The sequence below is a fragment of the Pteronotus mesoamericanus genome, unplaced genomic scaffold, assembly GCF_021234165.1.
Source record: "Pteronotus mesoamericanus isolate MK-2021 breed Mesoamerican mustached bat unplaced genomic scaffold, CSHL_Meso_final contig_126, whole genome shotgun sequence".
Classification (NCBI taxonomy): domain Eukaryota; kingdom Metazoa; phylum Chordata; class Mammalia; order Chiroptera; family Mormoopidae; genus Pteronotus; species Pteronotus mesoamericanus.
The window spans coordinates 279,922-303,339 of record NW_026555056.1 but is presented as its reverse complement, the minus strand read 5'-3'; the positions used below and the strand labels follow the sequence as shown (position 1 = coordinate 303,339).

General features: G+C 39.7%; 1 pseudogene; it reads right to left on the bottom strand.

Moving 5' to 3' along the window:
* Positions 1-2,794: 2,794 nt before the first annotated feature.
* On the bottom strand, positions 2,795-21,895 carry LOC129083586 (eukaryotic translation initiation factor 2 subunit 2-like; annotated as a pseudogene).
* Between the last annotated feature and the right edge of the window lie 1,523 nt (positions 21,896-23,418).

Sequence of the window (23,418 nt, the reverse complement as noted above, 5' to 3'; positions counted from 1 at the left end):
TAAGCTCATCTGTGGAGCTGTACTAGGTTTTTCTAAAAACATAATTAGCTAATTTTGTGCAGCATTTACAGTCTTATTACTCTTAACAAAATTCTATTTTAAACCTACTAATATAATGGCTGCTCTTCAAGGCAGAATAATAAAAGCTACTTACATCACTTGGAGGCTATAATTATAATGTGCTATACCTTCAACTTCTAAAGGAGAATGTGCCCATCCTATGAAATGGAGAAAATTTTACAGGAAAAGTACTTATTTCAAAGAAAATGATTTAATTTCTAATATATTTACAATTGCTTTCCAATTGTCAGTATTTCTGGTCTGCTTCAGAGGATGTTAACCCAAATGTAAGTAAGGAAACTTCCGCAAATGCAAAGGTTCCACACACAGTTTCCATTTGCTTCTGTTGCCCAGATGTCAGGAGTATATGAGACATTAAGAAAGAAAAAACGAGGTGCAGAGGATGGAAGCAGGGGTCTAGATGGAATCTTGCTTATATTTTTGGGATAATATTTCTTTCTCTAGAGATTGTCTTTCTATCTTTTCATTTTTCTCTTTTGTGTCTTTCTTGTATCCATGCTTTCCAGGTAAATGACGCCAAACCTCCAATTACTTCCCACTCATCTTTAGACTGCTTTCAGTCATGATATGAACAGAGCACATAAAGTAAAATATATCTCATGGATAGAATGTGCTAGAACAAAACCTGGGCACCATGTGCCTCTGTGGATTGTATGTCTCGTAACTACTTCTACCCCAGGCACAGTTCTGTATATGTGTCTCTGTATGGGTGGAAGGTGTGGGGAGGAGGGATCTACATCAGAATGACCTTATTCTCTCCTTTGTAGTTACAGAAATAGTTGGAAGTACAACTTCACAGATTCCACAAAGAACAAAAACACATTGCATTTGTAGATACAGTGCTTCCACAGAAGACCATAAATGATCCTTTAAAACAATACTATTTGGCTAAAGTAAGGGAACCTCTTTTGTTTTTCTCATGCGAAACTGAGGCTCAGAAGAGTCAAAACTTTGCCTAAAGACACATATCTTATACAATATGGCTGTGCAATACCTTACTTTCCTCTCCAAGTCAGTAGTGAAACAAGTGGTCATTCTGTAACTGCTGTTTTTCTTTTTCTAAAAAATTATTGAATTTTTTGGGGGTGACACTGGTTAATAAAATTATATAGGTCTCTGCTGTATAATCGTATGATAAATCATCTGTACATTGTATGTTCACCACCCAAGGCCAAGTCTCTTTCCACCACCCTTTATCCCTCCTTCACACTCTTCTACTTCCCCCACCTCTTTTCCTTCTGTTAATCACAACTGATGTTTTCTCTTCCTCCCAGCCCTCTCTGTCTTTTCCAAATTTTGCTGACCACACCTTTACTTCACTTTGCTGATACTGACAGACAGCCAGTCCTAGGGTCATGTCTCAGTGATGTTGCTTTGCACTCGCAACTCCTTTTGCTTCTGGTATCAGTGAGGCATCTTCCTAGACTTGTCTTGGATATAAGGAGAGTATGTTTTTCACAAAAGGAGTTTTGTCACCTTTCCCTTTCCTTATCCTTATTATAGCGTGGAATAGCAATAGAGACAGTTCACCTTCTCAAGGCCACCACGCATTGCTAATGTCCTGACCACTGACGTTGGGATATTCCTTACCTTACTCCTGTCTTGTTGTATACGTCATATAAAAGCAGAAGTATGGCAGGTGCTCGCAGATGAGACTGCATTTGAATACATATGGCACCTTTCCTTAAACCTTGAGTGGCAGGCCGCCTGGGGCTCCCTGGCCGGTGCTCTATTAACTTTTATGCAACTTTCATTATTCTTACGTATCAGTTCACAAAAATCATTAAGGAAACTTTTTTTTGTTTTTGTTTTTATTTTCTTCTTCTAATGTTTGGAGCATCTATATACATCTGCTATGCTGAAGCCACCTCTTTCCCCTTCAGCTTTACCTTATAGAAATATGATTATTTAATATTTTATACAGATTCAAAGCCTCTATCCAGATATCATCTCTAATTTATATCTTATTCCATTCATTCTATGGTAACATATTATATATATTGATATATATATGAATTTCAATTAACGTTTGGATCTGGATCTCTCAAGATGGATATAATAATTTCATAGTGCACAAGCCAGAGTGTCCATCACTGGAAAATATCAGGGTGGGCGTGGGAGAGACTAAGAGAATGATGAATCATTAGAAAGCTTAGTAGATGAAGTGCCTCTGCTGGACTTTCACCTATACTCTTGGAATCTAAAAATTTTGTTTTTCTTAGGAAATTGATCTGTACCCTTTTGCTCCTAATTGTGATGGACTACATAGCAAGCATGGTATAAGTATCTCCCTTTCAATATTTGTACAGTAAGTCCTCACTTAACATTGCTAATAGGATCTGGAAATTTAAACAAAATGATGTTTAATGAAACCAATTTTATCATTGGTTAATTGATATAAAAAGATTTGTTATTTTTTCACTATTATAATAACTTGAATTTATCTTGCATTTTACAGAAGTTTGTGAACTATTTTTAAAAAGCACTGCCTTACCCCATCATATGTCTCTGACAGTTCATAAAGTAGGCCACAAGTATGATAACAGCTTGAGCACTGGCATCTTGCAAGGATTTCAGACTAACCAGCCACATGCCAAAGAGCTTGTTGTCTTTTCTATTTTGTCTTTAATACAACGGTATATCCACTCTGATGGCAAACTTGTCCAGCCAAATTTCCATAGCACACTTTGCAAAATCAGTGCTGATTAGCAAGTTAGTGAGCTTTGGCATGGAGATGTGCTCATTTGCCTGTGACAGCCTGGAAGTGAGTTTTGATGCTGGCAACAGTGCATTGAGAATGACAAGTTTCACACTAAGAAATGAGTCAGATGTCCTCTTGCAGTGTTATGTCAGGTGATTGGCACATGTAGCAGGTGATGTATTCTTTGCTATATATTCTCAAAAACATTTGTATCTATTTCTGTTGGAATCTTCCTTTGATTACAAGTTGGTTATTGCCATCGATAGAACCACTTGTACCCAGTTCAGCCAATAAAAATGCAATGAGATGTTTGGGCTGACAATGTAATAGTTTAGAGATATCTGTAAAGTTGACAAAAGAAGTTTTCATGGTTCCTGCTCATGTGACCCAAGTAGATTTCATAACAAATTTTCTTTTCTCTCCATCAAGCTTATCTGGATTCTTTTCCCTCATTATGTTGAACACTCGATTCAGTAACTCCTCTTTCTGGGCCTGCCTAAGCAGGGCCTTTCTGGTTAGTGAATAGATGCCATCATCTTTTTTTGCTGTCTTCACCTTCTCAAGCTTTGTCTTTCTCTATAATTTCATCCTCATATTGGAACTTGACATTGTTCTATTTCTTGTTTGTATTGTCAAGAATAATGTCAAGGCCATCCTCTGGCACAGCTGGTTCATGAACATCACTTTCAGTCTTAAGATCCTTTATACTTTCTACAGCTTCATCAGTATCAAATGTTTTCTGTTTTTTACAATTAAATTTATCACAGTGACATTGATTGATAAAATTATATAGGTTTCAAGTGTACATTTCTATGACACATCATCTGTGTATTGCATTGTGTGCCCACCACCCAAAGTAAATTTTCAATCACCATACATTTGACACCCTTTACCCTTTACTACCCCCACCCCCTTCTCTCTTATAGCCACCATAGTGTTGCCTGTCTACAAGTTCTTGTTTGCTTTTCTTGTTTGTTCATTTGTTGCTTTCAGTTTTATATACCATATCCTGCATTTGAGTGAAATCATATGGTTCTTGACTTTTTCCACCTGGCTTATTTTGCTTAGCATGATATTCTCAAGGTCAGTCCATGTTGTTGCAAATAGCAATGTTTCATATTTTCTTATGGCTGAGTAGTGTTCCATTGTATATATGTACCACATCTTTACCCAATCATCTATTGAGATGATTGGTTGTTTCCATGTCTTGGCCACTGTGAATAATGCTACAATGAACACATGGAAACATACATCTTTACAAATAAATGTTTTCAAATTTTTCTGGTAGATACTCAAAAGAAGGGTTGCTGGATTGTATGGTAACTTTATTTTTAATTTTTTGAGGGAGCTTCCTACTGTTTTCCATAGTGGCTATACCAGTTTACATTCCCAGCAGCAGTAAATGAGGGTTCCATTTTCTTTACAACTTTTTCAACACATTGTTAACACCTACAGAAGTTGGACAGGTCAGTCCCAGGCCCTGGCAGCAGCACAGTTTCTGTTGACACCTCTCCCACCACCGCACTAGGCTCTTGCATGAGCCAAAAAGCAAGAGTTAAATTCTTATGGTATCTCATAAACATTATAACATAACAATGTTGAATAAACCAACATTATTCAAGAACCTGCTGTAGTAAGAAATCCACTCTGTTTTAAGCATCTGTAGAAATGTTGGTGGAAGTGGCTATAAGATAGGGCTCTCTCAAAATCTCATACTAATTCTAGGATTCTGGGACTGCCTCTATTCCTTTTTTGGAATAGAGAAGTCCTGATGCAGCCATAGCAAATGGCACAAGCAAGTGAATATATGTTTGGGTGATCCTCAGCCAGAATACTGACTCTCCCATGAATTAGTCAGAGTCCTAATGCCTCTGGACAAAGGAAAATAGAAACTGGATCATCCAGAAGCTCTGAATAGCATTGAAAAAGGATGACTCAATGAGAACATATTGGATTTTAGGGCCAACTTTTTGGAGGTTGGGCACTACAGCTGAGTGGAAAGAGTGAAGGCTCAGATTCCAGCATTTGTGAGCTGAGACAGTCATTTATTGCAGTCAATTTTGTTGGTGGCTCTAAAATGTTATGGCAACAGCATGCTACCTTTCTCTTCTAATTGGAAGTGAAAAGTATTGGAGAATAATTAAATATAAATGAGCCACCTTGGAACTCGGTGAGCAGGAACTGACTAAGAGAGTGAAAAAGAAAGAAGAAAAAGTTTCACCCAATTCATTCTCTGCTATTTACTGTAAATTCTAGTGGGTAATATCAATGTAGCAGGTATGGAAATATTTTCTTCAGTTTGATATGTGGTACTTGGAGATATAGTGAGACTTCTCCAAATTAGGCACAAGTCAGTGTTCATTAAAGACAATTGTATGATAAAGCATTCTTTGTTTTAGCATGTCAAAAAAAATCTGTGCTACTGCCAAAGATTTGTTAAATCAATATACCTGCCCTGCTGGAGAGTGAAGCAAATCTGAACGGAATGTCAAACTCCTGACTAATTTATGACATAATAGAGCTGATACAGGAGGAACCATAGGTCAACGGTAAGACAGACATTTTGGGCTGAGTCCACATCAACAGCTCAACTAACTACAGCATTTGTAATTAAGGTAACAAGATTAGTGGGAACTATCTTAATAGTCCAGATACTGCTTTAAAAACTGAAGTACACTTCATAGAATGACAATTAAGAAGTGTAATAAATATTCCATTCATTATAATTAAAACACACCACTTTTTATGAAGAAGCTATTAAAACACTTTCAGAACATTTCTGCTTAATCTTTAGTAAGAAAATATTTCTCGGAGAGATTAAGATGGCGGAGGAGTGATGGGACTCAGGCTAACCTCCTCCCAAGACCAAACTGGAATTGTGACTAAAGAGTGGAGTCATCACCTGGAAAACAATGGAACGATTGTGGGAGAGGAGCCTTGGAGCCGGGGACACTGGATTCGACTCTCACACCTCCCAATGGGTGAGAAGTGCGGTGGAGGATCGAGAGGGTGGGTTGGGGGCCCACAGGCACTGGGGCCAGAGGGACATTGAAACAGCCAGTTAGCTTTCCCCGAGAAGAACGGGGTCTGAATCATAAACAGGGACCCCTAAATTACAGCAGCTAACACAAAAAAATACGGACAAAACGCAACCCTGAAAAGCTTAGGGGCGCTCTCTGCCAGAGACAGGTGGCTGGGGATGCAAAGAGACATTTAAAGGGCCAATGCAAAAATTCGAGTGGCAGCCACCCTCCTTGATCTCTGGGTAGAGGCGGCAGCACAGTGGGCTAGTGCCTGGGAAAAGACTGGTGAGGAAAACTTTGTGAAGAGAACTGACACAACGGCCGGTGGAACCCGGGTGATAACGCACCTTCCACTTTGCAGCTACCATCTCACTCAGGCATAAGGGAATCAATTAACCTGCCTTTTGTGCGCTCCGCGCACAGCTTGTACGCCTGTGAGCTGTAGGGCTGAGTGCACTGGCTGGGAGAGCCTTGAGGAGAAACTGGAGACGGAGGCATTGGGGAAAGAACGGGAGGAGGAACCGGGGAGTCACGACTCCCTCCCCTTTCCGCAGTCTCCACTGTGGGCTGGAAAGGCACTCCCTCAAAGAGAGAGAAGAGGGGAGCGGAGGAACCATATTGACTGCAATTGAAACGCAGGCCGCACAGGTGGTGGATCCTTGGCTGAAGGGGTCACGGAACTGCCCAGAGACCCCTGAGGAGAGACTAGAAACGGAGGCACTAGGGAAAGAATGGGAGGAGGAACTGGGGAGTCCCGACTGCTTCTCCTTGCCGTAGTCTCCATTTCGCGGGAAGAGGCCACACCCCCAAAGAGCCAAAAGCCGAAAAGCACACATAGACACCAAAAAACCACCCAGTGCAGGCGCGCACACTTGCGCCGAGTGGCTGGCGAGGGTTGGCGAGCGTGTGTGTGACCCACGCAGGTGGGCGGACGTTTGAACCGGCCGACAAGGCCTCCCGCACGTTGGCACCGATATGGCCTGTGAGGGAGTGCACAGAGTGGCAAGGGTAGGCATAAATTGACCCGCCCCACCCACGACTGCAGAGCGACCCACAAAATTAGTACATCCCCGGCCGAAGGGGTCACAGAGCTGCCCAGAGTCCCTGGAGGAGAGACCAGAGACAGGATGAACCGGTGAGTCCTGGAGCTGACTTCCTCCCATTTCTGTAGTCCCCACTTGGCGAGGGCAAGCAACGCACCCAAAGAGCCAAAAGCGGGGAAAACACAAAATGGAAAACCCTAAACTTTCCAGTGCGGGGGAGCTCCCCACCAGGAGGGCCAGATGAGTATGCGAGGTCGCGAATAAGCCCCCTAGTCTGGGGCAAGCAGGTTCAAGCCCAGGCAGGAGGGGGATCCTGCCCCCGCCCAGGGGAGCGCGCTAAAGGAACCAGCGTGAGAATTCAGAGCGATCGCAAAAAATAGTCCAGCCCTGACTGAAGTGGTCACAGAGCTGCCCCAAGCAGGAGTCAGACACAGACAGTAGACTCCTGGAAGGCTCAAACAAACAACGCAAGGTCATATAGGATCAACAACCGATCTCATCAGAGGAAGGCCCAGAAAGAAAAGTAAAGGACAAAAATGAATAAAGAAATAAATAAATAAAGAAAGAAAGAAAGAAAGAAAGAAAGAAAGAAAGAAAGAAAGAAAGAAAGAAAGAAAAAGACCCACCTACTACCATAGAAGTTTAACCCACAAAGTCAGGAAATCGAGACAGCCCAATTGAAGCAGAAGCAAAAATAAATAAATAAATAAGTAAATTACCTCACAGACTCTCACAAAAATGGGGAGAAAAAGAAGTTGCCCCCAATGAGTAGAAAAGGGGACTCCCCACAGAGAGACTAAATGAAATACAGGCAAGGGAACTATCAGATATGGAATTCAAAACACTGGTTCTAAAGAAGGTCAATGAGCTCAGCCAGCTGAAAGATTACTATGAGAAACTGCAGAGAAACTATCAGGATCTGACTACAAACTATATCAACCTGGAAAAGGACATAAAAGCTATCAAGAAGACACAACGGGATATGAAGAATACCATTTCTGAATTGAAGAACACAGGAGAAGGAATCCAAAGCAGGTTGGATGATGCCGAGGATCGAATCAGTGAGATGGAGGATAAGAGAGAAAAAAGCTCCCAGAAAAAACAAGAAATGAAAACAGACTAAAAAACAATGAAGGGGCATTTAGAGAAATTCAGAACAACCTGAAACGCAATAATATCCATATAATAGGGATACCAGAAGGAGAAGCAGAGGAGAAAGGGATAGAGAACCTCCTCGAAAAAGTAATGATGGAAAATTTCCCCAATTTGAGGAGAGAAAGGCTCTCATGGATCCAGGAGGCACAGAGGACCCCACTCAAGAGGGACTCAAAGAGGTCCACTCCAAGACACATCATCATGAAAATGGCAACTGTCAAAGACAAAGAGAGAATCCGGAAGGCAGCAAGGGAGAAGGAGAAAGTAATATGAAAGGGGGCCCTGATACGCCTAGCAGCTGACTTCTCAACAGAAACACTAAAAGCCAGAAGGGAATGGCAACAAATATTCCAAGTCATGAAAAGCAAGGGCCTACAGCCAAGGCGGCTCTACGCAGCAAGGCTCTCGATTAAAATAGAAGGGGAAATATGGAGTTTTCCAGACAAGAGAAGGCTAAAAGAATACATCTCTACCAAACCAGTCCTCCAATATATGCTAAGGGGACTGGTTTAAGAAGATGAAGGAAAAGAATGAGAGACAGTGGAATACAGGTACAAAGAGAAAAGATGAGTAAGATTCTATCAGTAATATCTCTCAATGTGAATGGACTAAATGCCCCAATGAAAAGACACAGGGTAGCTGAATGGTTAAGAATACATGACCCGCGCATATGCTGCCTTTAAGAGACCCACCTCAGGGCAAGAGACCTACACAGATTGAAAGTAAAGGTATGGAAAAAAATATCCCAAGCAAATGGGCATGAGAAAAAGGCCGGGGTTGCCATACTTGTATCTGACAAAGTAGATTTCAATACAAAGGCCATAAAGAGACCCAGAGGGGCACTTTATAATACTTAAAGGAAGAATCTATCAAGAAGAGATAAATATTGTAAACTTATATGCTCCCAATATAGGAGCCCCCAAGTTTATAAGGAAATTGTTGGATGACTTCAAAAAAGATATAGACAGCAACAGACTGATCGTTGGGTATTTCAACCCCCACTGTCAAAAATGGACAGATCTTCCAAACAAAACATTAATAAAGATATTGTGCACCTGAAAGACACATTGGATAAAAGAGACTTAACTGACATATATAGAACCTTACATCCCAAAGAAGGAAATTACACATTCTTTTCAAATACTCATGGCACTTTTTCAAAGATAGACCACATGCTAGGACACAAAGCAAACCTCAAGAAATTCAGGAAAATTGAAATAATACCAAACGTTTTCTCGGACGACAAGGGCTTGAAACTGGAAATCAACCGCAAAGAGAAACTTCAAAAACTTGCAAACTCATGGAGACTGAACAGTACACTAATAAACACTGAATGGGTCAATAATGAGATAACAGAAGAAATCAAAAAGTTTCCGGAAACAAATGAAAATGAACAGACAACATTCCAAAACCTATGGGACACAGCAAAGGCAGCCCTGAGAGGGAAGTTCATAGCACTACAGGCTTACCTAAAAAAGATAGAAACATTTCAAATAAAAGACGTAACACTAAAACTTCAAGAACTGGAGAAACAACAACAAATAAATCCCAGAGCAAGCAGAAGGAAGGAACTAGTGAAGATTAGAGCAGAACTGAATGACATAGAGACGAAAAGATAATTCAAAGGATCAACCAATCCAGAAGATGGTTCTTTGAAAGGGTAAATAAAATTGACAAGCCTTTAAGCAGACTCATCAAGAAAATAAGGAAGAGGACCCAAATTAATAATATCAGAAATGAAAGAGGAGAAATAACAACTGATACCACAGAAATACAAAGGATCGTCAGAAACTATTATGAACAATTATATGCCAAGAAATTTGAAAACCTTGATGAAATGGAAAACATTTTAGAAAAGTACAATCCTGCAACACTGAAGGAGGAAGGAAAAGAAAGCTTGAACAGATCGATAACAGCTGGGGAAATTGAAGCATCATCAAGAAACTCCTGACCCACGAAAGCCCAGGGCCGGACGGTTACACAGGAGAATTTTACAAAATATTTAAGGAAGAGCTAACCCATGTCCTTCTCAGAGTATTCCAAAAATATCCAAGAGAAGGGAAGACTCCCAGACTCTTTCTATGTGGCCAGCATTACCCTGATCCCAAAACCAGATAAAGACCCTACAAAGAAAGAAAACTACAGGCCAATTTCGCTGATGAACATAGATGCTAAAAATCCTCAACAAAATATTGGCAAACCGCATCAAGCAATACATTCAAAAGATTATCCACCACGATCAAGTGGGATTCATCCCAGGCATTCAGGGATGGTTCAATATACATAAATCAGTAAACGTGATACATCACATAAATAAAAGAAAAGACAAAAACAACATGATCATTTTGATAGATGCAGGAAAAGCATTCGATAAGGTAGAGCACCCATTCATGATCAAAACACTCAGCAAAATGGGAATAAATGGGGCATTCCTCAACGTAATAAAGGCCATATATGAAATGGCTACAGCCAACATCATACTCAACGGGCAAAAACTGAAAGCTTTCCCACTAAGATTGGGAACACGGCAAGGATGTCCGCTTTCACCACTTCTTTTCAACATTGTATTGGATGTCCTAGCCACAGCGGTCAGACAAGAGAAAGAGATAAAAGGCATCCAAATAGGAAAGGAGGAAGTAAAGCTATCATTGTTTGCAGATGACATGATAGTGTACATAGAGAACCCTGTAGACTCTACCAAAAAACTCCTCAACCTAATAAGTGAATTTGGCAAAACAGCAGGATACAAAGTCAATATTCAGAAATCAAAGGCATGTTTGTACACCAGCAATGAAATAGAAGAAGTAGAAATCAGAAGAAAAACACAATTTGATATAGCAAGAAGAAAATAATGTACCTAAGAGTAAATTTATCCAAAGATGTAAAAGACCTGTATGGAGAAAACTATACAACATTGAAGAAATTAAATAAGGAAGACACAAATAAATGGAAGAATATACAGTGCTCATGGATTTGAAGAATTAATATCATCAAAATATCCATGCTACCCAAAGCAATTTATATATTCAACACAATTGCTATTAAGATACCAATGACATATTTCACAGAAATAGAACAGACATTTCAAAAATTTATATGGAACCATAAATGACCCTGAATAGCTGCAGCAATTTCGAGAAAGAAAAAGTTGGAGGTATCACAATACTGGACTTCAAACTCTACTATAAAGCCGCTATACTCAAAACAAGCTGGTATTGTCACAAGAACAGATCCACAGACCAGTGGAACAGAATAGAAAGCCCAGAAATAAGCCCAGGTCTTTATGGGCATTTAATATTTGACAAAGGGGCAGAAGCATGAAATGGAGCAATAATAGCCTCTTCAAGAAATGGTGTTGGGAGAGCTGGATGGTATATGCAAAAAAATTGAAATTGGATCATCAGCTGACACCATACACAAAAATAAACTCAAGATGGATAAAAGACTTAAATATAAGTCGAAACACCATCAAAGTCCTAGAGGAAAACATTGGCATGAAACTCTCAGATATCCCACGCAGCAATTTTATAACTGATATGTCTCCTAAAGCAAGGGACGGAAAGGAAAGAATACACAAGTGGGACGTCATCAAAATAAGAAGCTTCTGCATGGCTAAAGAAAACATCAGAAAAATGAAAAGGGAGCCAAACATAATGGAAAATATATTCGCTAATGATACATCAGATGGAGGTTTGATCTCCAAGATATATAGAGAAATCACTCGACTCCACTCCAAGAAGACAAACTATCCAATCAAAAAATGGGCAAAGGACCTGGGAAGACACTTTTCCAAGGAGGAGATACAGGGGGCCCAGAGGCGTTTGAAAGGATGCTCAGCATCACTAGCCATCAGAGAAATGCAGATCAAAACCGTCATGAGGTTCCACCTCACTCCTGTCAGAATGGCCATCATAAACAGATCAACAAACAACAGGTGCTGGTGAGGCTGTGGAGAAAAGGGAACCCTAGTACACTGTCATTGGGAATGCAGACGGGTGCACCCACTGTGGAAAGCAGTGTGGAATTTCCTCAAAATCTGAAAATGGAACTGCCTTATGATCCTGTGATTCCCCTGCTGGGACTCTACCCTAAGAATACCAAAACGCCAATACAAAAGAACCTATGCACCCCAATGTTCATAGCAGCAGATTTTGCAATAGCCAAGTGTTGGAAGCAACCTAAATGCCCATTAGTAGATGTTTGGATCAAAAAATCATTGTACATATACACAATGGAATACTATGCACGAGAAAGAAAAAAAGAACTACTAAACTTCGTGACAGCATGGATGGAACTGGAGAGGATTATGCTGACTGAAATAAGCCAGGGGGCGAAAGACAAATACCATATGATCTCACCTATAAGTGGAACCTAACCAACAATACAAAGATGCAAGGAAAATAAGACCAGCAACACTGAAAGGAAAAGAAATCAACAGAGACAAGAGGGAAGGAGGGAGGGGGGAGCGGGGAAACGGTAGGTAAGGGGATAGTCAAGGAACATATAGCAAGGACTCATGGACAAAACCAAAGGGGAAGAGCTGAGGGAGGGAGTGAGAGAGGGAGGGGGCAAAGGAAAGTGGTGGGGGGTAGGAAAAGAGAAATATATTTGAAAAAATGAATTAAAATAAATAAAAAAATAAAGAAGCTTGGAGGAGAAAAATATAAGAAAATATTTCTCTTGAGGCGACTGAAAACTTTTTACCATTTCAAATGTGATGAAAGTGAGATTGCAGTTAGGTGGTGGGAATTTTTTTTTCCTTTTTAGAGACCTATTTATTTTGCTGATATCGGACATATTGTTAATTTTCTAGTGCCTGAAAATTTTTTAAATTAATTAATTTATTTTTTTCAAATACATTTCTGTCTGTTTTCCCCCTACCACTTTACCCTCCCCCCTCTCTCTCCCTCGTCCTTTCCCCACTTTGGCTTTGTCCATCAGTCCCTGCTATATGTTCCTTGACTTGCCCCTTCCCTTCCTTTTCCCCCACCCACCTCTCTCACCTTCCCTTTTGTCTATGTTGGTTTCTTTTCCTTTCAGTGTTGCTCGTCTTATTTTCCTTGCATCTTTGTTTCGTTTGTTAGGTTCCTTATAGGTGAGATCATATGATATTTGTCTTTCACACCCTGACTTATTTCGCTTAGCATAATGCTCTCTAGTTCCATCCGTGCTGTCGCGAAGTGTAGTAGTTCTTTTTTCTTTCCGCTGCATAGTATTCCATTGTGTAAATGTACCACCATTTTTTTATTCAATCATCTACTGATGGGCATTCAGGCTGCTTCCAGCACTTGGCTACTGTAATTTGTGCTGCTACGAACATTGGGGTGCATAAGTTTTTTTGAATTGGCGTTTTTGGATTATTAGGGTATAGTCCCAGCAGGAGAATCACTGGATCAAAAGGCAGTACCTTTTTCAGCTTTTTGAGGAAATTCCACACTGCTTTCCACAATGGCTTCAGCAGTCTTCATTCCCACCCCCCAGTTTATGAGGGTTCCCTTTTCTCCACAGCCTCGCCAGCACCTGTTGTTTGTTGATGTGTTTACGATGGCCATTCTGACCAGTGTGGTGTGGTATTTCATTGTGGTTTTGATCTCCATTTCTCTGAAGGCTAGTGATGCAGAGCATTGTTTCAAATATCTCTGGGCCCTCTGTATCTCTTCCTTGGAAAAGCATCCACCCATGTCCTTTGCCCATTTTTTGACTGGATCTTTTGTCTTCTTGGAGTGGGGTTGATTGAGTTCTTTGTACATCTTGCTGATCAAACCTCTATCTGGTGCATCATTAGCAATTATATGTTCCCATTTGTTGGCTCCCTTGAAAAGGGAAATTTAACTTTTTGGTTTAAATCTTTTATGTTTTAATTTCTCCAATGAGAATGTACTATATTTGAAGTGTATCTAAATATATAATATCTATATATGTAGTTATTTATCCATCAGGGAAAATGATGCTGAGTCAATGAATATAGTGGTTAGCAGCACTGTATTTTAAATATGAAAGTCCTTGGTTCATATTTTGCATATAATATTTATTAGTCACATCGCCTTGGACAGGTCACCTATTCCTATTTGTAAAATGAAGATAATATATTACCTTCAATTATTGCTGAGAGATTATGATAATGTATGCACAGAGCTTTGCATAGCACGTAACGCAGAAGGGGATCGAATTAATAGTTATCTACTATTTGTATTATTATTACTTATATAGTAATTTATAATTTTCTAAGTTCTTTCAAATGGTATCAAATTCATATATCCTTATAATTCTGAAAAAATTCGAAACCAAATGGAGAATTTTCAAGAATATTGTCACTCTTTCTAATGGATTGATAACCCATGTAAATATGCACCTACATTCAGGATGACAGTCCTGTCTGCCTCCAGTTTTGTCCAAATGAAATATCTTGGCCTTTATGCTCAATAGTTACCAAATTTCAGTATATCATTTTCAAAAAGGTGGTCAATGAGCTCATTTCATTATTCAGAATTTAGGAATAGATCCTTGAAGTGTTTTAATGTTTCTGGATTAAGGAAACATCAATTAGAATCAAGAGGTGTTCTTAAAAATATATTTTATTGATTATGATATTACAGTTATCTCAATTTTTACCCCTTTACCCTCCTCCACCCATCCCACCCCCACCCCTCTACTCCCACAGTCAATTCCCCCTCTGTTGTCCATGTCCATGGGTCATTCATACATGTTCTTTGTCTAGTCCCTTTCCCTTCTTTCCACCATTGTCCTCTTTTCCCATGCCCTCTGGTCACTTTTGGTCTGCTCCATGTTTCCGTGCTTGTGGTTTATTTTGTTCATTAGTTTATTTTGTTGAATAGAGTCCACTTATAAGTGAGATCATAGGGTACTTGTCTTTCACCAACTGGCTTATTTCACTTATCTTAATATTCTCCATTCCATCCATGTTGTTGCAAAAGGTACAAGTTCCATCTCTCTCTCTCTCTCTTCCTTTCTTAAATACAGATTGATTTTATTTATCTTTTTAGATGTCAAAGTTAATTATAAAATATTTAAAAAATTTAAAACCATTATAAAGTCTCAGCAGTTAAACCAACATGATATCAGCACAGAAATAATCAAGTAGATCAATGAAATATAGAGTATTCTAGAGACAAATGTATATATCTGTCTAACAGTGTAATATATGATTAAGTTGATATTTCAAATCAATGGGTAAAATAAGGCTTATTCAAAAAATAAGATGCATGTATGACTATTACTTGAAATAAATATAGAGCCCTATTTCACACATTATACAAGAAATATTCAGGTGAGTTAAAAATCAATAGGTACAATCTAAGGAGATTTAGAAGAAAATAGAACTAATGTTTTTCATGACCTGAAGTAAAATATTCAAACACAGAAGTTATAAAGTAAATATTGACAATATGACTATGTTAAACATTTAACTATATAATAATACACATATAAAAAATGTTAAAGGCCAAGGAGTAGAAAAGTATTTGCAACACATCTAAAAATGGGTTAATTCATTTTTTTTAATAGAAAAAAGTTCAACAACCTTTAATCAATAAATGGATGAAGAATACCAAAAAGTCATTTAAGGTTTTTTTTTAAATAATAGAAATAGGCAAGAAATGTACTAAAACAATTTTAGTTTCAATAAATATTAAAGGAACAATTAACATCATAGTATTGTCACAATCAGATTAATGAGTATTAAAAATACTGGTAATATCAAGTATTGGCAACTCTGAAAGGAACTGGGTACTCATAGAAACTTTTTCTTCATCTTAAAGCAGTCCCTTTAGCATATTTTGCAGTGCTGGTTTGGTGGGGGTGTATTCTTTTAGTCATCTTTTGTCTGGGAAACTCTTTATTTTGCCTTCCATTTTAATGGAGAGCCTTGCTGGGTAAAGCAGTCTTAGTTGCAGACCTTTGCTTTTCATTACTTGGAATATTTCTTGCCACGCCCTTCTGGATTCCAGTGTTTCTGTTGAGAAGTCAGCTGCTAGCCGTATTGGGGCTCCCTTATATGATACTACCTCTTTCTCCCTTGCTTGCTTTAAGATTCTCTGTTTGTCTTTGATATTTGCCATTTTACTGATGTGTCTTGGAGCGGGCCTCATTGGGTTCCTCATGAATGGGACCCTCTGTGCTTCCTGGACTTGTGTGACTTTTTCTCTCCTCTAATGAGGGAAGTTTTCCATCGTTACTTTTTCAAACAGGTTTTCTTTCCCGTCCTTATCCTGTTCTCCTTCTGGTATCCTTATTATACAGATATTGTGTTTCAGGTTGTCCTGCATTTCCGTAAATTCCTCTTCATTCTTTGAGTCTTTTTTCATTTTCTTGCTGTTTCTGGGAGCTTTTTTCTACCTCGTCCTCCAGCTCACTGATTTGTTCCTCTGCTTCATCTAGCCTGCTTTTGATTCCTTCTACTGTGTTCTTCCATTCTGAAATTGTATTCTTCATTTCATCTTGTCTCTTATTGATAGTTTCTATGTTCTTTTTCATGCTTATGTAGTTTGCAGTAAGTTCCTCATAGTTTCCCTATAGTTTTTGGTAATTCTCTCTGAGCTCACTGAGCTTATTGAGCTTCCTTAGAACCATTGTTTGGATCTCAATATCTGATAGTTTACTTGTCTCTATTTCATTTAGTTTTCTTTGTGGTGATTCCACCTTTCCCTTCAAGTGGGGCATATTTCTTTGTTTTCCCATTATTTTTGAGATTCCTCTTTTGCTTGTGATTCTTAAGTTGATCTGTCTTGATTTCCTGACTTTGTGGTGTGAACTTCTATGGTTTGAGACAGCTGTGTTTACTTTCTGGATCTGCCTCCGATGGTGTCAGATGTTGACCCTGTCTGATCTTAGTCTGTTCAAGACTTCCAGGGATCTACTGTTTTTGGCTGTCTCCTTCAGGTGTTAATGTATTCACTCTGCACACAGCAGGCAGTCTTAGACAGCTCAGGGTGGAATGGAGTCCCTCCTGGGGGAGGGGTATTGGGTCCTCTCTTGGTGCTGCCACATGGGGGAGGAGTCCGCACTGGTATTCCTCTGGCTACTCTCTCCATTCTCTCCCCAAAGCCTCCATCCCCAGTCTGTCCTCAAGTGTCTCCAGATGTCTCTGCAGCCCCTTTAGCCAGGGATCTACTGTCTGTGGCTGCCACTCTGCATTCAGCAGGCAGCTTAGACATCACAGGGCAGGGTGGAATCCCACCTAGGGGTGGGGCTATTGGGTCCTTTGATGCTGGTGCTGCTCATGGGGATTGGTCTTTGCCTGAGCAAGATGGCTGCTGCCAGATGGGCGTTGAGTCAGCCCTGAGATCCTTCCGGCTCTTCTTTCAGTTCTCTCCCCAAAGCCTCCTTCCCCAGTCTCTCCTCAGGAGCCTCTAGGCCACTCTGCCACCACCTTTGCCGGAGACTACAGTAAGTGGCTGCAAATAAAAATTTACACGTTGGCCTTTTAAACAGTTCTTTGCCTCTCCAGCCACCTGTCTTTTGCAGAGAGCAACCCCACTACTTTTTCACAGCTGGCTCTTTTCTTTGTAGTTTTTGGGCTCTGGTGCTGTGGGCTAGAGATCCCCACTTTTGATTTAGACCCAGCTCTTCTCATGGGGTTCCAGTTGACCGTTTCAATATCCTTTTGGTGCTGCCACCCATGGGTGCCCCGCCCTACTTCTTGAGTCTCTACCACAGTCCTTACCGGTTAAATTGTGCTAAAGCCTATTCTTATGTCTCCAAAGTTACAAGGCTGCTCTCTCGCTATTGTTCAGTTGTTTGTTCCAGGCCATTTCTGCACAATTTAATTTTAATTCCAGGTTGGTCCTTGGAGGAGGTCAGTGTTAGGTCCACTCAATCCTCTTCCATCTTTATTCTCCTCCCAATTTGTATTTCTTAATCCCTGCACCTTTCCCCCCATTGTTCCCTTTCCAGTGGATAATGCTCCAAATGACCTCCATATTTATGATTCTATTCCTGTTTTTCTTGTTTGCTTAGTTTGTTTTTTAGAGTGAATTGTTTATTGTTGTGAATTTATTGCCATTTTAATGTTCATAGTTTTTATCTTCTTCTTAAATAAGTCCCTTTAACATTTCATATAATTAGGGCTTGGTAGTGTTGAAGTCCTTTAGCTTTACCTTGTCTGGGAAGCACTTTATCTGCCTTTCCATTCTAAATGATGTCTTTGCTGGGTAGACTAATCTAGGTTGTAGGTTGTTGTTTTTCATCACTTTGAATACTTCTTGCCAGTCCCTTCTAGCCTGCAAAGTTTCTTTTGAGAAATCAGCTTATAGTCTTATGGGAATGCCTTTGTACGTAACTATCTGCTTTTCTGTTGCTGCTTTCAAGATTCTCTATCTTTAACCTTTTGCATTTTAATCTTGATGTCTTGGTGTCTTTGTGTGGTCTTCTTTGTGTCCATCTTGTTTGGGTCTCTCTGAACTTCCTGGGATTGTATTTCTATTTCCTTCATCAAATAGGGAAGTTTTCTTTCATTATTTTTTCAAGTAGGTTTTCAATTTCTTGCTTTCTCTTCTCCTTCCAGCACCCCTATGATTTGAATATTCACACGTTTGAAGTTGGCCCCAAGGCTCCTTAGCCTACTTTGTGTTTTTGGGTTCTTTTATCTTCTTGCTGTTCTGATAAAATGCTTTTTTTCTTCCTTATGTTCCAAATAATTGGATTCTTGGCTTCATCCACTCCCTTGTTGTTTCCGTGTAAATTTTTCTTTATTTTTATTAGTGTAACCTTCATTCTGACTGGGTCTTTTTTATGCTGTTGAATTATGCAGTGAGTTCTTTGAGCATCCTAATAATGAGTATTTTGAACTCAGTATCTGATAGATTGCTTATCTCCATTTTGTTTAGCTCTTTTTCTTTAGTTTTGTTCTGTTCTTTCATTTGGGCCATAGTTTTAGTCTCCTCATTTTGGCAGCCTCCTTTGGTGTTTGTTTCCATGTATTAGGTACAGATGCTTTGACTCCCTGTCTTAGCAGCATGGCTTATTGTAAACAAGTACACTGGTAAGATGGATGGGATGGAGCCTTAGGTAATCGCTAGGGCAGGGCAACCTATGTGAACCAGGTTGATAGAGTCTCTGATGTGGTGTTGTTGTTTTGTCGTTTTGTGTTGGGGAGGGCTCATAAAGGGGACAATGCTGCTGCTTCGCCTCTGGAGTTTTGTCACAGTGGAAACTGTCCCCCAGCTCTTGTCTAAATGCCAGACCCTTCAATTTGTCCCCATATACCACTAGTACCCTTCCAGCTGCTGCTTGTGTGGTAGAGCCCAGAGGGAGTGAGTCTGCACAAGTCCTACATCTGTTGCAGGCTCTTTAAGAGGAGATGCTTGAGAACCCCAGTTTCTTCTGCTGCCCCAACCTCCAGTGGTTTTTACGGCCAGAAGTTATGGGGACTTACCTTCTTGGCACTGCAATTTTGGGCTATGTAGTCTGGGTGGCACTAGGATTTTTCATTCCCAAGGTGTTCCTCCTGATTTTTATCCACCACATGTGGGTGTGAGACTATCCATTCTGCATCTCTCTGCCTCTGTGCCTCTCCACATGTCTCCGTGTCACTGCCCCTATTTGTGTCTGGATGACTGTGACTTCTTTAATTCCTTGGTTGTCAGACTTTCATACAGCTCAATTTTCTGACAATTTTGGGTGATAGTTGTTTTATAGTTCTGGTTGTAATTTTTGCTGTGGTTGTGTGAGTAGACAAGCCATGTTTCCCTACATTTCCATATTGACTGGAAGTCCCAAGAATCAAGAGAGTTTTTTTTCTCTATTTATTTATTTATTTTTAATATGTATTTTACTGATTATGCTATTACAGTTGTACCATTTTTGCTCCCCCTTATTCCCTTCCATTCTTCACCCTCCTCCCACCAGCATTCCCCCCTCTTTAGTTCACGTCCATGGGTCATACATATAAGTTCTTTGGCTTCTCCATTTCCTTCATATTTCTTAACCTCCCCCTGCCTATTTTGTACCTACTATTTATGCTTCTTCTTCCCCATACTTTTCCCCCCATTCTTCCCTCTCCCTCTCCCCTCTGATTTCCATTTCTGTGATTCTGTTCCTGTTCTAGTTGGTTGCATAGTTTATTTTTGTTTTTGCTTTAGATTCAGTTGTTGATAGTTGTGAGTTTGTTGTCATTTTACTGTTCATAGTTTTTGATCTTCTTTTTCTTAGATAAGTCCCTTTAACATTTCACCTAATAAGGGCTTAGTGATGATGAACTCCTTTAACTTGACCTTACCCGGGAAGCACTTTATCTACCTTTCCATATTAAATGGTAACTTTGCTGGATAAAGCAATCTTGGATATAGGTCTTTGTCTTCCATGAATTTGAATACTTCTTGCCAGCAAAGTTTCTTTTGAGAAATCAGCTGATAGTTTTATGGGAACTCCTTTGTAGGTAACTGTCTCCTTTTCTCTCTTTTTAAAAAATTTATTTATTTATTTTTTCAAGTACATTTGTCTCTGCCTTCCCCCCACCACTTTCCCTTGCCCCCTCCCTCCTTCCCACCCTCCCTCAACTCTTCCCCTTTGGTTTTGTCCATGAGTACTTGCTATATGTTCCTTGACTTTCCCCCTTCCCTTCCTTTTTCCCCGCTCCCCCTCCTTCCCTCTTGTCTCTGTTGGTGTCTTTTCCTTTCAGTGTTGCTGGTCTTATTTTCCTTGGAAGCAACCTAAATGCTAATCAGTAGATGATTGGATCAAAAAACTATGGTACATTTACACAATGGAATAATATGCAGCAGAAAGAAAAAAAGAACTACTAAAATTCACAACAATATGGATGGAACTAGAGAGCATTATGCTAAGCGAAATAAGCCAGGGGGCGAAAGACAAATATCATACGATCTCACCTATAAGTGGAACCTAACCAACAATACAAAGATGCAAGGAAAATAAGACCAGCAACACTGTCTCCTTTTCTCTTGCTGCTTTTCAGATTCTCTCCTTATCTTGAATCTTGACTAATGTAATTATGATGTGCCTTGGTGTGTGCTTCCTTGGGTCCAACTTCTTTGGGACTCTCTGAGCTTCTTGGATCTCCTGGAAGTCTATTTTCTTTGCCAGACTGGGGAAATTCTTCTTCATTATTTGTTTAATAAGTTTTCAATTTCTTGGTCTTCCTCTTCCTCTTGGTCTATGGTCTTCCTATGATTTGGATGTTGGAACATTTAAAGTTGTCCCAGAGGTTCCTAAGTCTCTCCTCATTTTTTAAAAATTCTTGTTTATTCATTCTGTTCTAGCTGAATGTTTGTATCTTCTTTCTGCTCAGTGGCCAGTTCTGTTGGAAATGGCAGAACCTTAGGTACTTCCCAGGGCAGGGAAAACAAGGTCACTTCATCGTGATGCTGTATGTGGGAGAGGGATCCAAGAGGGAACAATACTACTTGCTTGGCTCTCTGCTAGCTTTCAGTCACTTCCCCTCTACCCACAAGCTAATTGGGCCCTTCTGGTGCTGATTCCTGGGTGGGTTTGTGTACATTCTAGGACCCTGTGGGTCTTTCCAATGGTCTCTCCTGTGAGGCTGGGAGTTTTTCCCACTGTTTCAACCCCCCATAGATGTTTACAGCCAGAGGTATTGAGGGTTTTTTTTCCAGACTGGAATCCTGGATTGAGCAGTCTGTCTTACTCCCCAGCTGTCCCTCACAGTTTATCCACATGCAAATGTGAGACTGCCTGGTTCTCCAGTCGCCACCTTGCTGCATGTCCTCTACACCGTGGCTGCCCATCTCTCCCCTTGCTAAGTAGTCGGGATGAATGTTTCTTCTTTAACTCCTTGGTTGTCAGACTTCCATACAGTTCTATTTTCTGGCAGTTGTGTTTTTTTGTTTTTATATTAGTTGTTGTCCTTCTTTTTGTTGTGTGAGGAGGCATAGTGTATTTACCGACACCTCCATCTTGGCTGGAAGTAAGCCGTGTTCTTGCCCATTTCACCTATGCATAAAATATTTCAGTCCTCAAATCAGAAACTAAGTGAAGCAAATGTCTAATCCTAACAGGAACCTAGGCTTAGCCCTAGCATCAGAACTGCCACAGTCATTGCTGTTAAACCTTCTAAGTGTCATCATGGAAGTACATATGTTGATCCAAGTTCAGACTTGACTTAATACAAACAACTACCTTCTCTTTTTTCTTTCTTTTATTTTTGTTTTCATTCACTTAATGATGGAATTCATAAAGTAAGAATAAAATATATTGTAATTGTTCATTGTATAGAGATATGGGCCTGTTTAGGCCAAACAGAAAAGCAAAAGAATCCTAGTTTGTGAGGCAAAGCATACACATGCAATGTTAACATGATCAAATGTAAACATTTTTTGAGCACTATTGTCTCCCAGGCATTGGGATAAGTTCTTTAAAATAATTATCACATAGTATCTTTACAAAACACTATGAGTTGAACTCTATGATCATCTCCAATTTATAGTTCAAAGAACTAAAATATATGAACCTTAAGAAACTTACCTAAATAAGTAAGGTGGATACCATATGGCACCTGATCTGTTTGACCTTAGCATTTACAATGCTCCATTGCCTCCACTTCTGAAGCATACCTAAGTACCATAAAAGGCTTAAATGTCAGCTAGTTCATTTGATCAAATATGCTAATTACAGAAGGCTAGTTTCATGTATATTGGTCACAGTTACTTGGTATAGGTAACCGAATCCACTCCAGCTAGTTTAAAATACTTAGGAAAAATAATTTGGGTAACCCATAGAATTTCTAGGCATGCCAAAGAAATTCTTTTTGAAGAAATTTCTTTGCTCAAAGAAATTTTTTGGCTTGGATGCCAAAAAACCTAAAGGAATAATGCAGCAAGAAATGCCCAACCATACTCTAGGATGCTTATAGTGGAAAGGCTACTGCTGCTGCCTCCTGGTTCTCAATTTTAACTTGAGTCTGGAGCCATAAACTCTGCCAGAGTTGTTTCAAAGGATCCAGATGCCTTGGCTGCTCTGATTGAGCGAACTTCCATCTCTCTAAATGCGATTTCTGCAGAACCAGGACATATACCAGTACTCTAGAACACAACAGAATCTGAAAATGAAATTTAGCTTTTCAGTCACGAAGTACAGAACGACAAGCTAAGAGAGAGGTATTATAGACTTTGACTGACTTAACCTATAATATCATGGATTCTATGTGACAGATTTTCACCTTGGTCTTCTTCTGGCAGTAATCTTCCCATATGTAATCAGTTAGTGACTGTACAGGGTATTTCAGGTCAATAAGATTGAATAATAATTTTAGACAGAAATTATGACTTCCTTCAAATTAATCCATGTAGAGAAGTACCTAGACTGCCTTAACACAGACCTAGACCTAAGAGTTACACTCTGTATCTCTATCTCTCTATCTATATAGTACTCCCATCCAGTAGCCCAAGCAAAACAACTGGAAGCTATCCTCAATTTATTG